The 12,262-nt window shown below is 43.2% G+C and overlaps 1 protein-coding gene across 1 annotated transcript in view; it reads right to left on the bottom strand.

Annotated features, from left to right (window-relative positions):
* Nucleotides 1-11,140, bottom strand: part of LOC109934285 (electroneutral sodium bicarbonate exchanger 1-like) — a 216,776-nt gene extending 205,636 nt beyond the window's left edge. The window contains exon 1 of the mRNA XM_048618849.1: nucleotides 11,059-11,140. The gene's annotated coding sequence lies outside the window, so the exon portion shown is untranslated. The remainder of the gene's footprint in view (nucleotides 1-11,058) is intronic.
* Between the last annotated feature and the right edge of the window lie 1,122 nt (nucleotides 11,141-12,262).

Below are 12,262 nucleotides of genomic sequence, written 5' to 3'. Positions count from 1 at the left end.
AGATCATATTTTATTTGTTTTGGATTTAACAAAGTGGTCTGATGCTGAAACATGAGCACACAATGCTGAATATTTTGCTTTAACAATAAAACAATGTTTATTAACAAAAGAAATAAAGATAAAATCAAATAAGCAAACCACCTAAAATGAACAAAATAAAACACACAGAATGCAACCTGCAGAGTTCATTGTCGCAGTTTGAGAATTGCTCTCTTACCTGAGAGTATAATACTAATTACTGCTAGTTCTTTGATGACATCAATATTTAGTAGGGTTTAATTCTCAAGGGTAGACAGTTATGTCTCTTTTAAGGCTGAGGAGAGTCAAGACAATCTCTCCTCATGGGTGAGCTGCTGCAGCTTGGATATTTAACTGGGGCAAAATGTTAAGCTGATGTACACTGAAATGGCATCAGTATCGCCAATGCCAGACACAAGACTCCGCCAAGAGAAGAGAGACGTTTGATACAGGGGGATGATGTTTCATGTAAGAATCACGGAAATAGCCCCACATGGCTAATAGGCATGGTCAGCATGAGGTCAGGATCAGTGACGTATAAAGTTCAGGTCAGTGCGATGCTCCTGAACAAGCATGTGAGCCATATGAAAGCTGCAAATTTGCAAACAGTGTGGGAGCAAAACGTGCCTGGCTGCTCAGAACAGTCAGAAAAGCTACCGAAACCCATGGAATTATCCTCTCCGTCAAGCATTGGCGAGTCCTTTGAATAAGCGATGGACATGACTGATGTAGCCGCATTGACACCTTTGCTGCTGGAAGAAGACAGTTAAATCCTATTGAGGCTCTCCTGCTGCAAGAGATAAGCTCTCGTGCGTTACATGCCACCCGTATCGGAACTTGACCCAGTGCTGCCAATTCCACACACTGGACTGGTTTGATGATTCCTTCGCTTGCCAGCCTCCTGATTTCCGTCTCTCCTTTTGCGCATAAGGCAAATGGCACTGGGTGGGCCTTACAGAATCGTGGAATTGCTTCCTGGTCAACACGTAAGGTAGCCTTGGTTCTTCTGATAGTCCCTAGACCTTCCTGGAGGACTTCTGGGTATATAATTATGAAGTCACTCTCAGGCAGCCATTTTCTAGTTGAAAAATGTTGACCCAATGTAGGTGAATCTTTCTCAACCAATTTTGCCCATCAAACCTGAGCCTGAACTTTTTACTACAATCTCTGGTAACTGACCCAGCTGCTTCTCATAAAAGACCAGATTGAAGTTGTACCCTTAATCTATAAAGGTTCCCCGGTACAGGTTCTCAGCCTAGCCGGGTCTTGCGCAAACTTAAGGGTTGGAGTCCAGAGCGAATTTTGTTAAAGACTGATCACTGATCACTGATATGGCTGCGCAGGTATCAATCTCCATTAGAACTGGATGACCATTTAACCAGATGCTTATTTTGATTGGTTCCAATTTGGATATTGCTAAGCGATTTAACAGTTCCAAACCAGATGTGGGTGAACTTTCCAGCATATGAACTCTCCTGGATGTCTGCCAATGAGTTTTTTTTAATTCATTTACAGGATTAGGGCATCGCTGGCTAGGCCAGCATTTATTGCCCATCCCCAATTGCCCAGAGGGCTGTTAAGAGTCAACCACATTGCTGTAGGTCTGGAAACACATGTCCACCTGCCAGAGCAGGTAAGGATGGCACTTTCCTTTCCTAAAGGACATTAATGAATGAGATGGGTTTTTCCAACAATCAACAATGGATTCATGGTCATCATTAGATTCTTAATTCAAGATATTTGTTGAATTCAAATTCCACCATCTGCCATGGCAGGATTTGAACCTCGGGTCCCCATAATACGGACCTTTTTTCTGTCTTGAGTCTGCATATCGGCAGTGACTACAATGGCTTGCCAGCCAGGATCCTGAAGAAAATTTTAACCATTTGGCTGAGGCTTGGCTTTGTTTTGGGGTTTTGCTGTGGGCTGACCTAGAGTCCCTCTGTTCAGGATATGTCCTGAATGAGACTATGTAATTGTCTTCACTCAAGTGGTGTTCCACAAGCTCAGTCAGACCGGTGAGGGTGTCCACTTCCATCGGAGTACCCTGCAACTCATACTCCACCTGCCACATTTTCCAATGATAAAGCCAGTTGTAGTGCCAGTTTGAATCCAGTTGGGCTTCAGCTAGTAGGCATTTTTTGCATAGTAACACCATTAATTCCACATACCAAAAGGTCTCTGAGCATCTCCTTAAGGGTTAAACCTAAGTTACATGCTTCTGCGAGTCATCTTAACCTAGTCAAAAATCCTGATACTGATTCCCCTGGTTCTCAAATTGGCGAGTAAAAAATAATAGTGTGTCAGAATTAGGGTAGGCTTGCATTTGTAATATTCCTTAATGATGTCCGTTGATTCTGGGAAGGTTTTAGTATCAGGTGTAATCGGGGAAAGTTAAGCTCCTAATAACAGGAAAAGCTGCAGCTCCACAAGTTGTCAGGAGAATTATTTGTTGCTTTTCATCTGCCCCAATGTCATTTGCCTGGAAAAAAAACACATTCTTTCCACATACCGGGCCCAGTCCTCAACAGCAGGGTCAAATGAGTCAAGCTTTATAATGGCATGATGTAAGAAATGCTTACCCCAACTCAAAGACAACGGTTGCGAGCAAGTTTCTTCAGGATCATGCTTTGCTCTCATCTCCACTGAAATAACTCCACAGTGGCCAGTATCCTGTCACCAACTCACCTTATTTACACATGAACAGTCCTTGTCTCTGGTTCTGCCTCTTTAGAGTCTGCTCTCAGTGTACCAGAATGTCTGGCACCCCTCTATTAGGTAGCGCGTCCTGATTCTGAAGAAGGGTCCTGACCCGAAACGTCAACTTTCCTGCTCCTCTGATGCTGCCTGACCTGCTGTGTTCCTCCAGCTCCACACTGTGTTGTCTCTGACTCCAGCATCTGCAGTTCTTGCTATCTCAGAGCTTCCTGATTAGACCAAATTAACAGCCCCAATCAGGGAACTCATATTCTAGAGGTCCATTTGGCTCACTTGGCTACAAGCAATACAGAAACCAATTCCTGAAACAACTGAGACAGGGTATGTTTAAAAAAAAAGACAGACTTCTGCCCAACCTGTAGAGTGGAGTTTGCAGTTTGCCTAGTGAGAGAATTAGGTGAAGTAGGGGAGAGATGTTTTTCTCTTTTCTGCAGTCTTGTTTTCTTTAACTACTTTTACAGACCAGTGGGGGCAGGAGCAGACCAAGGCACAACAGCTGGGAGATTAAAGGAATTAACTGGAAAGCATCAGTAATAGTCAGAGACTAAGAACAAGACTAAAGTTAAGGTAAAGGGAATATATTTAATTTGAAAAGTTATAAGAAAGACTAAGTTCGAGTGGAAATCATGCCACGTGAGGTCAAGTTAAGTGGAATGTGTGACCTGTCATATATGTAGAAAGTCATGGACCCTACTGGCATCCTAGATAATGTTTGCAGGATGTTTTCCCAACTGCAGAATTTTAAGCTACATGTTTTGGAGCTTCAGTGACATCTGGAGACACTGTGGCACAACTGTGAAGCTGAGAGCAATGTGAATAGCATGTTTAGAGAGGTGGTCATGCCACAGCTGAAGGGACTGGAGGACCGAAGGGTGACCACCAGGCAGGCAAAGAGAAGCAGGCAGGTCGTGCAGAAGCCCCCTGGAGTACTGCTCAAAAATCGGTTTTCCATTCTGGAAACTGATTAGGGCACACGTTCCTCAAGGCAGTGCAGATAGAGCCAAGCTTCCGGCACAAACAGCCTGACTGTACAGGAGGGGAGCAGGATGATGGTGATAGGGGATTCATTAATTAGGGGAACAGACAGCTGTTTCTATGGCCACAAATGTGACTCTGGGATGGTGTGTTGTCAAGGATGTCACTGAGCATCTGCAGGACATCCTGAAGGGGGTGGGTAACAAGACAGAGATCATGGTGCACATTAGTACCAATGATATAGGGAGAATGAGGGATGAGGTATTGCATCTAGAATTTAGGGAGCTAGGTGGTAGACTGAAGAGCAAGGCCTCAAAAGATCATAATCTCTGGATTACTCCTGGTGCCACATGGCAGCAAGTACAGAAATACAATATGACAGATGAACACCTAGCTCAAGAGTTGGTGCAGGAGAGAGGATTTTTCATTCCTGGATCACTGGACTGTTTCTGGTGAAGGTGGGATTTGTACAAGCGCGATGATCTGCACCTGAATGGGATCAACAACATTGCGGATGGGTGTGCTAGTGCCATTGTAAGGAATTTAAATTAGTTCGGCAGGGAGAGGGGACACTGTGTTCATAAAATAGGGACACAGCATACTTTAGTAAAGGAACCAGATAGATAGGGTGGTTGAGAAGGCATTTTGTACGCTTGCCTTCATTGCTCAGACCTTTGAGTATAGGAGTTGGGACATTATGTTGAGGTTGTACAGGAGGTTGGTGAGGCCTCTTTTGGAGTACTGTGTCCAGTTCTGGATGTCCTGTTATAGGACGGATATTTTAAGCTGGAAAGGGTTCAGAAGAGATTTACCATGATGTTGCTGGGAATGGTGAGTTTGAGTTATAAGGAGAGGCTGGATAGGCTGGGTCTTTTTCCACTGGAGTATAGGAGGTTGAGGGGTGATCCTTCGAGTTTATAAAATCGTAAGGGGTACAGATAAGGTGAATGGCAGGTCTCTTTTACACAGGGTGGGGGATTTCAAGATCAGGGGCATACTTTTAAGATGAAGGAATAAAGATAAAAAAAAAACATTGGGGCGATGTTTTTACACAGAGTGTGGTTCATGTGGAATGAACTTCCTGAGGAAGTAATGGATGCAGGTACAGTTACAACATTTAACAGACATTTAGATAAGTACATGAAGAAGAAGTGCTTGGAGGGATATGGGCCAAGCGCAGGCAGGTGGGACTAGTTTAGTTTGAGATTATGGTCGGCATGGACTGGTTGGACCAAAGGGTCTGTTTCTGTGCTGTGTGACACTATGACTATGACAATAACCAAGGCAGAGAGACTTCAACCATGTTAAGTTTCAAGTGAGTAAGGCAAGACTGGAAGGCTAGAAGTATTATAGGCAAGACAGGTGCGTTCAGGGCATGGACTGACATATGGAACTGCAATGTTGCTGCCATCACAGATGTGGTTGAGGGAGGGGTGGAGTTCAAAATAAAACTGGCAAGAGCATAGACCCAACATGTTCCTTTAGGGTGAAATGTAGAAGCAACAAGCCCAGAGAACCCTGGATGTCTAGGGCAATTCAAGACTGGATGAAAAAAGAAAATAAAGACTTTTAGTAGATACAAAGGAAGCAAACCAATGAAGGCCCTCAGTGTATATAAAGTGCAGGGGGAACATAAGAAAGCAATTGGGAGAGCCAACAGGGGGGCATGGAAAAACACTGATGGGTAAAATTACAGAGAATCCCAAGAAATTCTAAGTATATTCAGGTGAAGGAGATAATCAGGCAATGAGTAGGGCCCCTTAGGGACCAAGAAGATAACCTGTGTATGGAGGCAGAGGACATTGGTGGGGTGTTAAATGAGTACTTCTTATCTGTCCTCACTCAGGACGAGGGTAGAGGTACAGAATTTCAGAAGAGGAACTGAGAGGCTCTTCAGCAGGTTGGCATAGGGAATGAGGAGATATCGGAGGTTTTGGTGAGCTTAAAAGTGGACAAATCCCCAGGTCTGGATGAATTGTATCCCAGACTGCTGTGGGAGATGACGGAGAAAATTACAAGGGCTCTGACCTAAATTTTTAATTCCTCTCTGGCCACAGGGAAGTGCCAGAGGACTGGCAGACAGCTAATGCAGTTCCACTTTTCAAGAAGGGGCCATAGAAATAAACCAAGGAATTACAGACCAGTGGACTCACATCAGCGGTAGGGAAAATATTTGAGAGGATTCTGAAGGAGAGAATTAATCTCCACGCAGAAAGGCAAGGATAATCAGCATAGCTTTATCAGAGGGAAATCATGCTTCAAAAATTTGATTGACTTTTGAGAAGTGGTAACCAGGTGTGTAGATGAGGGTAGTGCAGTTGATGTATTTTATAAGGATTTCAGTAAAGCCTTTGACAAGGTTGGGGTCCAGGCTAGCTTGGCAAGTTGGATCCAAAATTGAGTTAGTGGTAGGAGATGTGGTGGTGGTGGTAGAAGACTTTGAGTGACAGGAGGTTGGTGTCCAGTGGTGTACCACAGGGATCAGTGCTGGGTCCCTTATCATTCATTTTATACATAAACAATATAGAAGAAAATGTGATGGGGATAAGTAAGTTTGCGGATGACATGAACTTTGGCCGGGTGGTTCACAGTGAGGAACGTGGTCTTAGGTTACTTGAGAATACAGACGGGTTAGTCAGATGGGTAGATCAGTCACAGATGGAATTTAACCTGAAAATTGAGGTGGTGCTCTTTGGAAGAAGTAACAAGGCATTGCAGCACTCAAAAGAATGGCAGACACTACAAAGCTCAGAGGGAGAGGGATCTTGGGGTGCTTGTCCCTGAAGGCAGCAGGACAGGTTAATAGTATGGTTAAGGTGGCAAATAGGGCAATTGCCTTTATCAGTTTGGCAGAGATTATAAGAGCAGAAAGGTTATGTTGGAGTTGTCCAAACTTTTGGTTAGGTCACAGATGGAGTACTGTGTGCAGTTCTGGTTACTGCACTATAGGGAGGATTGTGCTGGAAGGGGTGCAGAGGAGATTCACCAGGATGTTGCCTGGAATGGAGTAATTTAGCTATGAAGAGAGGCTGGGTAAGATCGGGTCGTTTCCTTTGGAGCTGAGAGGGAATACCTGATTGAGGTGTATAAGACTATGAGGGACATGGGCAGGGTGGATTAGAAAGCAGCTGTTCTCCTCAGTTGAAGGGTCAAACACAAGGTACATAATTCTAAGATGGAAGGCAGGAGGTTGAGGAGATTTGAGGGAAAATGTTGTCACTCAGAGGGTGGTGGAGGTCTGGAATGTACTGCCTGGGAGGGTAAATAGAGACTGGAAACCCCAACCTTTAAAATATGCTTGAATGGGCACTTCAAATGCCGTAACATTCAAGGCTACGGGCCAAGCACTGCAAAGTGGGACTCGTGTTGATTTGGCATAGTGCAGACTCAGTGGGCTGAAAGGCTGCTTCTGTACTGCATGATTCTATAATCCCTAAAGTCCATTAGTACTGCATAGAATCCATTAATTCTAAAGTCACTCTTCAAAAAACTGCCTTTAAAAGAAATCACCTAGTGATAAAAATATTTAAATTAATTATTAACTTTAGACTGCCAGTTACTAACTCAAAAACTAGAAACCCAAACTCACAACAAATGACATTAAAAATTATACATATAAACTCCACAGTTTATGTCACAGTATACAAAGTGAGATTCACAGCCCAACAGATTGCTAATTAGTTTGAGGAATTGTAACTGTTTGTGGGTGTCACAGGTCATCAGCCTGACAACAACTCTGATTGGCTGCTAGATAGCTGAAGAGCTTGCAGTTGTAAATGATACAGTGAGAAGCTCCCAGACCTTTGGTGTGTCTCTCCCTCCAGACATCTGAAGAAAGCCAGTTATTTTCTCTTACTAGTTGCTATAAGCTGGGATCTTTAACCAGCAATTAAGAAACTTTGCAGTTAGTATACCAACTGTGCCTCCTGTGAAGAAGCAAAAAGAACAGAAGGTCCTGGCAAACAAAAGGATCATCTCAGCAAATGATGTGCATTAGTGCTATTGAACTGTTTTCCCAGTACTTTTTCTTCTTTCCGCTATTACACCAATATTTTTTGTCTGTCTGCATGTGTGTATAAAAAGGTTTGAGAAGGGGCTTAGAGTTTTAACTAGTAGAGTTATAATTCAACAGTTCATAGCTGCTTATCTGTGGTTAGAATCTGTTTATTTGTAATAAATACTGGTTTTGTTAAGTACAGAATCCTGGTCCATGTTTTCTGCTAACTCAAATCTATCAGACAGGTAAATTGGGGACTTTGATATTTCTTTTTTAAAGTTTTGTAGTGACTCCAGGAAGAATGGGGCTTGATTTCCAGCTTCCGATCCCAGTGAGGTGTAACAGTATGCCACTTCAAATGAGTGGAAATTATTAGACTTAAAGTGGGTAGAAATATTAATTTTTCCTTGGTTTACTTTCTACTACTGACAAGTCTGTGGATCAATTCATTTATATCGAATCACCAAAATGACCTTGGCATTTTCTGTATAAAATACAGTTATTTCAAGTAATACAGAATGACATTCATACTAACAAAGGAACCTTGCTGGATTATAGAACATAGAACATAGAACATTACAGCGCAGTACAGGCCCTTCGGTCCTCGATGTTGCGCCGACCTGTGAAACCAATCTGAAGCCCATCTAACCTAAACTATTCCATTATCATCCATATGTTTATCCAATGACCATTTAAATGCCCTTAAAGTGGGCGAGTCTACTATTTTTGCAGGCAGGGCATTCCACGCCCTTACTACTCTCTGAGTAAAGAACCTACCTCTGACATCTGTCCTATATCTATCACCCCTCAATTTAAAGCTATGTCCCCTCGTGCTAGCCATCACCATCCGAGGAAAAAGGCTCCCACTGTCCACCCTATCTAATCCTCTGATCATCTTGGATGTCTCTATCAAGTCACCTCTTAACCTTCTTCTCTCTAACGAAAACAGCCTCAAAACCCTCAGCCTTTCCTCATAAGACCTTCCCTCCATACCAGGCAACATCCTGGTAAATCTCCTCTGCACCCTTTCCAATGCTTCCACATCCTTCCTATAATGCGGTGACCAGAACTGTACGCAATACTCCAAGTGCGGCCGCACCAGAGTTTTGTACAGCTGCAACATGACCTCATGGCTCCGAAACTCAATCCCTCTACCAATAAAACCTAACATACTGTACGCCTTCTTAACAACGCTATCAACCTGGGTGGCAACTTTCAGTGATCTATGCACATGGACACCGAGATCTTTCTGCTCATCCACACTACCAAGAATCTTACCATTAGCCCAGTACTCTGTATTCCTGTTACTCCTTCCAAAGTGAATCACCTCACACTTTTCCGCATTAAACTCCATTTGCCACCTCTCAGCCCAGCTCTGCAGCTTATCTATGTCCCTCTGTAACCTGCCACATCCTTCCGCACTATCCACAACTCCACCGACTTTGGTGTCATCCGCAAATTTACTAACCCATCCTTCTACGCCCTCATCCAGGTCATTTATAAAAATGACAAACAGCAGTGGCCCCAAAACAGATCCTTGAAGTACACCACTAGTAACTGAACTCCAGGATGAACATTTCCCATCAACCACCACCCTCTGTCTTCTTACAGCTAGCCAATTTCTGATCCAAACCGCTAAATCACCCTCAATCCCATGCCTCCGTATTTTCTGCAATAGCCTACCATGGGGAACCTTATCAAACGCTTTACTGAAATCCAAATACACCACATCAACCGCTTTACCCTCATCCACCTGTTTGGTCACCTTCTCGAAGAACTCAATAAGGTTTGTGAGGCATGACCTACCCTTCACAAAACCGTGTTGACTATCCCTAATCAAATTATTCCTTTCTAGATGATTATAAATCCTATCTCTTATAATCCTTTCCAACACTTTACCCACAACCGAAGTAAGGCTCACTGGTCTATAATTACCAGGGTTGTCTCTACTCCCCTTCTTGAACAAGGGGACAACATTTGCTAGTCTCCAGTCTTCTGGCACTATTCCTGAAGACAATGACGACATAAAGATCAAAGCCAAAGGCTCTGCAATCTCCTCTCTAGCTTCCCAGAGAATCCTAGGATAAATCCCATCCGGCCCAGGGGACTTATCTATTTTCACACCTTCCAGAATTGCTAACACCTCCTCCTTATGAACCTCAATCCCGTCTAGTCTAATAGACTGTATCTCAGTATTCTCCTCGACTACATTGTCTTTTTCCCATGTGAATACTGACGAAAAATAATCATTTAGCACCTCTCCTATCTCTTCGGACTCCACGCACAACTCCCCACTACTGTCCTTGACCGGCCCTAATCTTACTCTAGTCATTCTTTTATTCCTGACATACCTATAGAAAGCTTTAGGGTTTTCCTTGATCCTACCTGCTAAAGACTTCTCATGTCCCCTCCTGGCTCTTCTTAGCTCTCTCTTTAGGTCCTTCCTGGCTAACTTGTAACTCTCAAGCGCCCTCACTGAGCCTTCACGCCTCATCTCTACATAAGCCTCCTTCTTCCTCTTGACAAGAGATTCAACTTCTTTAATAAACCACGGTTCCCTCGCTCGACCACTTCCTCCCTGCCTGACAGGTACATACTTCTCAAGGACACGCAGTAGCTGTTCCTTGAACAAGCTCCACATTTCAATTGTGCCCAGCCCCTGCAGTTTCCTTCTCCATCCTATGCATCCTAAATCTTGCCTCATCGCCTCATAATTGCCTTTCCCCCAGCTATAACTCTTGCCCTGCTTTATATATTGATCCCTTTCCATCGCTAAAGTAAACGTAACCGAATTGTGGTCACTATCACCAAAGTGCTCTCCTACCTCCAAATCTAACACCTGGCCTGGTTCATTACCCAGTACCAAATCCAATGTGGCCTCGCCTCTTGTTGGCCTATCTACATACTGTGTCAGGAAACCCTCCTGCACACATTGGACAAAAACTGAGTACAGTACATATGAAGAGAAATGAAAGACTACACAGAGGGGGAGGCAATGGTCAGAAAAACATTTCAAAGGATGGAATTCTGTAATCAAGAAGTTGAATCCCTGCCAAAAAATTTTTATCCCTGTTGTAGGCAAAATAAGAACTATTTATATAGCAATTATCAGAGCCCAAGGATGATCAAAACTGATTTTTTATCAATCACCTTCATGCTTCTTTGACTATGTACACCAAATTATTTCTAGAGTAACAACTTATAATGAAGTGCTGTGGAAATGGAATGCTCACTGATCAACAGCATATGGTCCACTGCTTATTGACAGGTGTTGTGTGGGAATGTGAGAAAACATTTTGAAGATGTTAGGAGCGTCACTAATTTGTAAGCTATCACATTCACTCACTTACCTTCTAGCTCCTCTTTTTCATAGTGAATATTGAGAATTGAACTTGTTCCACCTTGATCTACCACAGCCTCCTCATCATGCCTCTGCTGGAGATATAGAAAACAAAGTATTAAACCACAATATTGCTGCTAAATATATGTTGATGTGCCTTAACTAATGCAACAGTCCAACATAACCTCCAGTCTGAATCTCTCAAAGTGCACCTTAACAGTTTTTTCAGTCAAGCTCAGATGAATGCTGGGCGTTGTTGAGTAAAAGCAGATTATTGAGACCAGAAACTTGTTAAATATCAGGAAAGTCAGTTGCATAATATTCCAGATCATGTGATTAGATCTGGTTCAGCAGGTGTGTATAAAATTGACAAAAATCAATGTATTTACTGTGGTTAATGGAACAAATCTGTTGTGGAAGTTGGTTTTAAATTGCACATTTTAGAATACTCTATACAATTCCATTTTTTACTGCATTTTACAATATTCATTAGGCTTTAACAATTCACTCTCTAACCTTTCGTACATGAATTGCTAATCACATTTTTGCTCCTACGGGCTGCTTTTAAAATCGGTCCACAGTGTGGACAAGATGTTGCATTGGATTAGCAACTGTACGACATTCTTCTGAGGGAAGGTGATTGGCCAGAGGTCGTAAGGTCTACAGCACAGGAAATGGCCCTTTGAGCCATTGAGTGCGCCAGAACGTGATCATTGGCACTAACAAAACAGATAGGAAGTGGTAAGTGTGGACCTGCAGTCAGAATTTAGGGACCTTGGAAGAAAATTAGCAAACAGGACTTCAAAAGTAGTAATCTCCAGAGTATGCCCACAGTCATGCACAAGTGAATACAGAAATAGCAGGATAAGACAGACAAATGTGTGGGTGGAAAGATGGTGCAATGACGGGGGCCTTAGATTTCCTTAGGCAGGCTGCACCTGAACAGAACTGGGACTGGAGTTCCTTGTAGGGCATTTTGTTAATGGTCGTCATTGTCAGTGATCATTCGCTAATGGCTAAGATTGTCCACCTAGGAAATTCCATGTCACTGGTCACGGATCTTGTGGGTACTTGTGTGGCTGATGAGCCCAATCCTAAATCCGCACCTCCAGCAACACATGGCAAGGTGTTTCCAGGAGTCAGAATTGGTCGTTGGCCTCAAGATCGCTGGCATTCCTTTTTCCGGTTGCTTATCCATACTTTGCTGACCGGTA

This window comes from Rhincodon typus, chromosome 41, assembly GCF_021869965.1.
Source record: "Rhincodon typus isolate 14 chromosome 41, sRhiTyp1.1, whole genome shotgun sequence".
Lineage (NCBI taxonomy): Eukaryota > Metazoa > Chordata > Chondrichthyes > Orectolobiformes > Rhincodontidae > Rhincodon > Rhincodon typus.
This window is presented reverse-complemented; position numbering and strand designations above follow the sequence as displayed.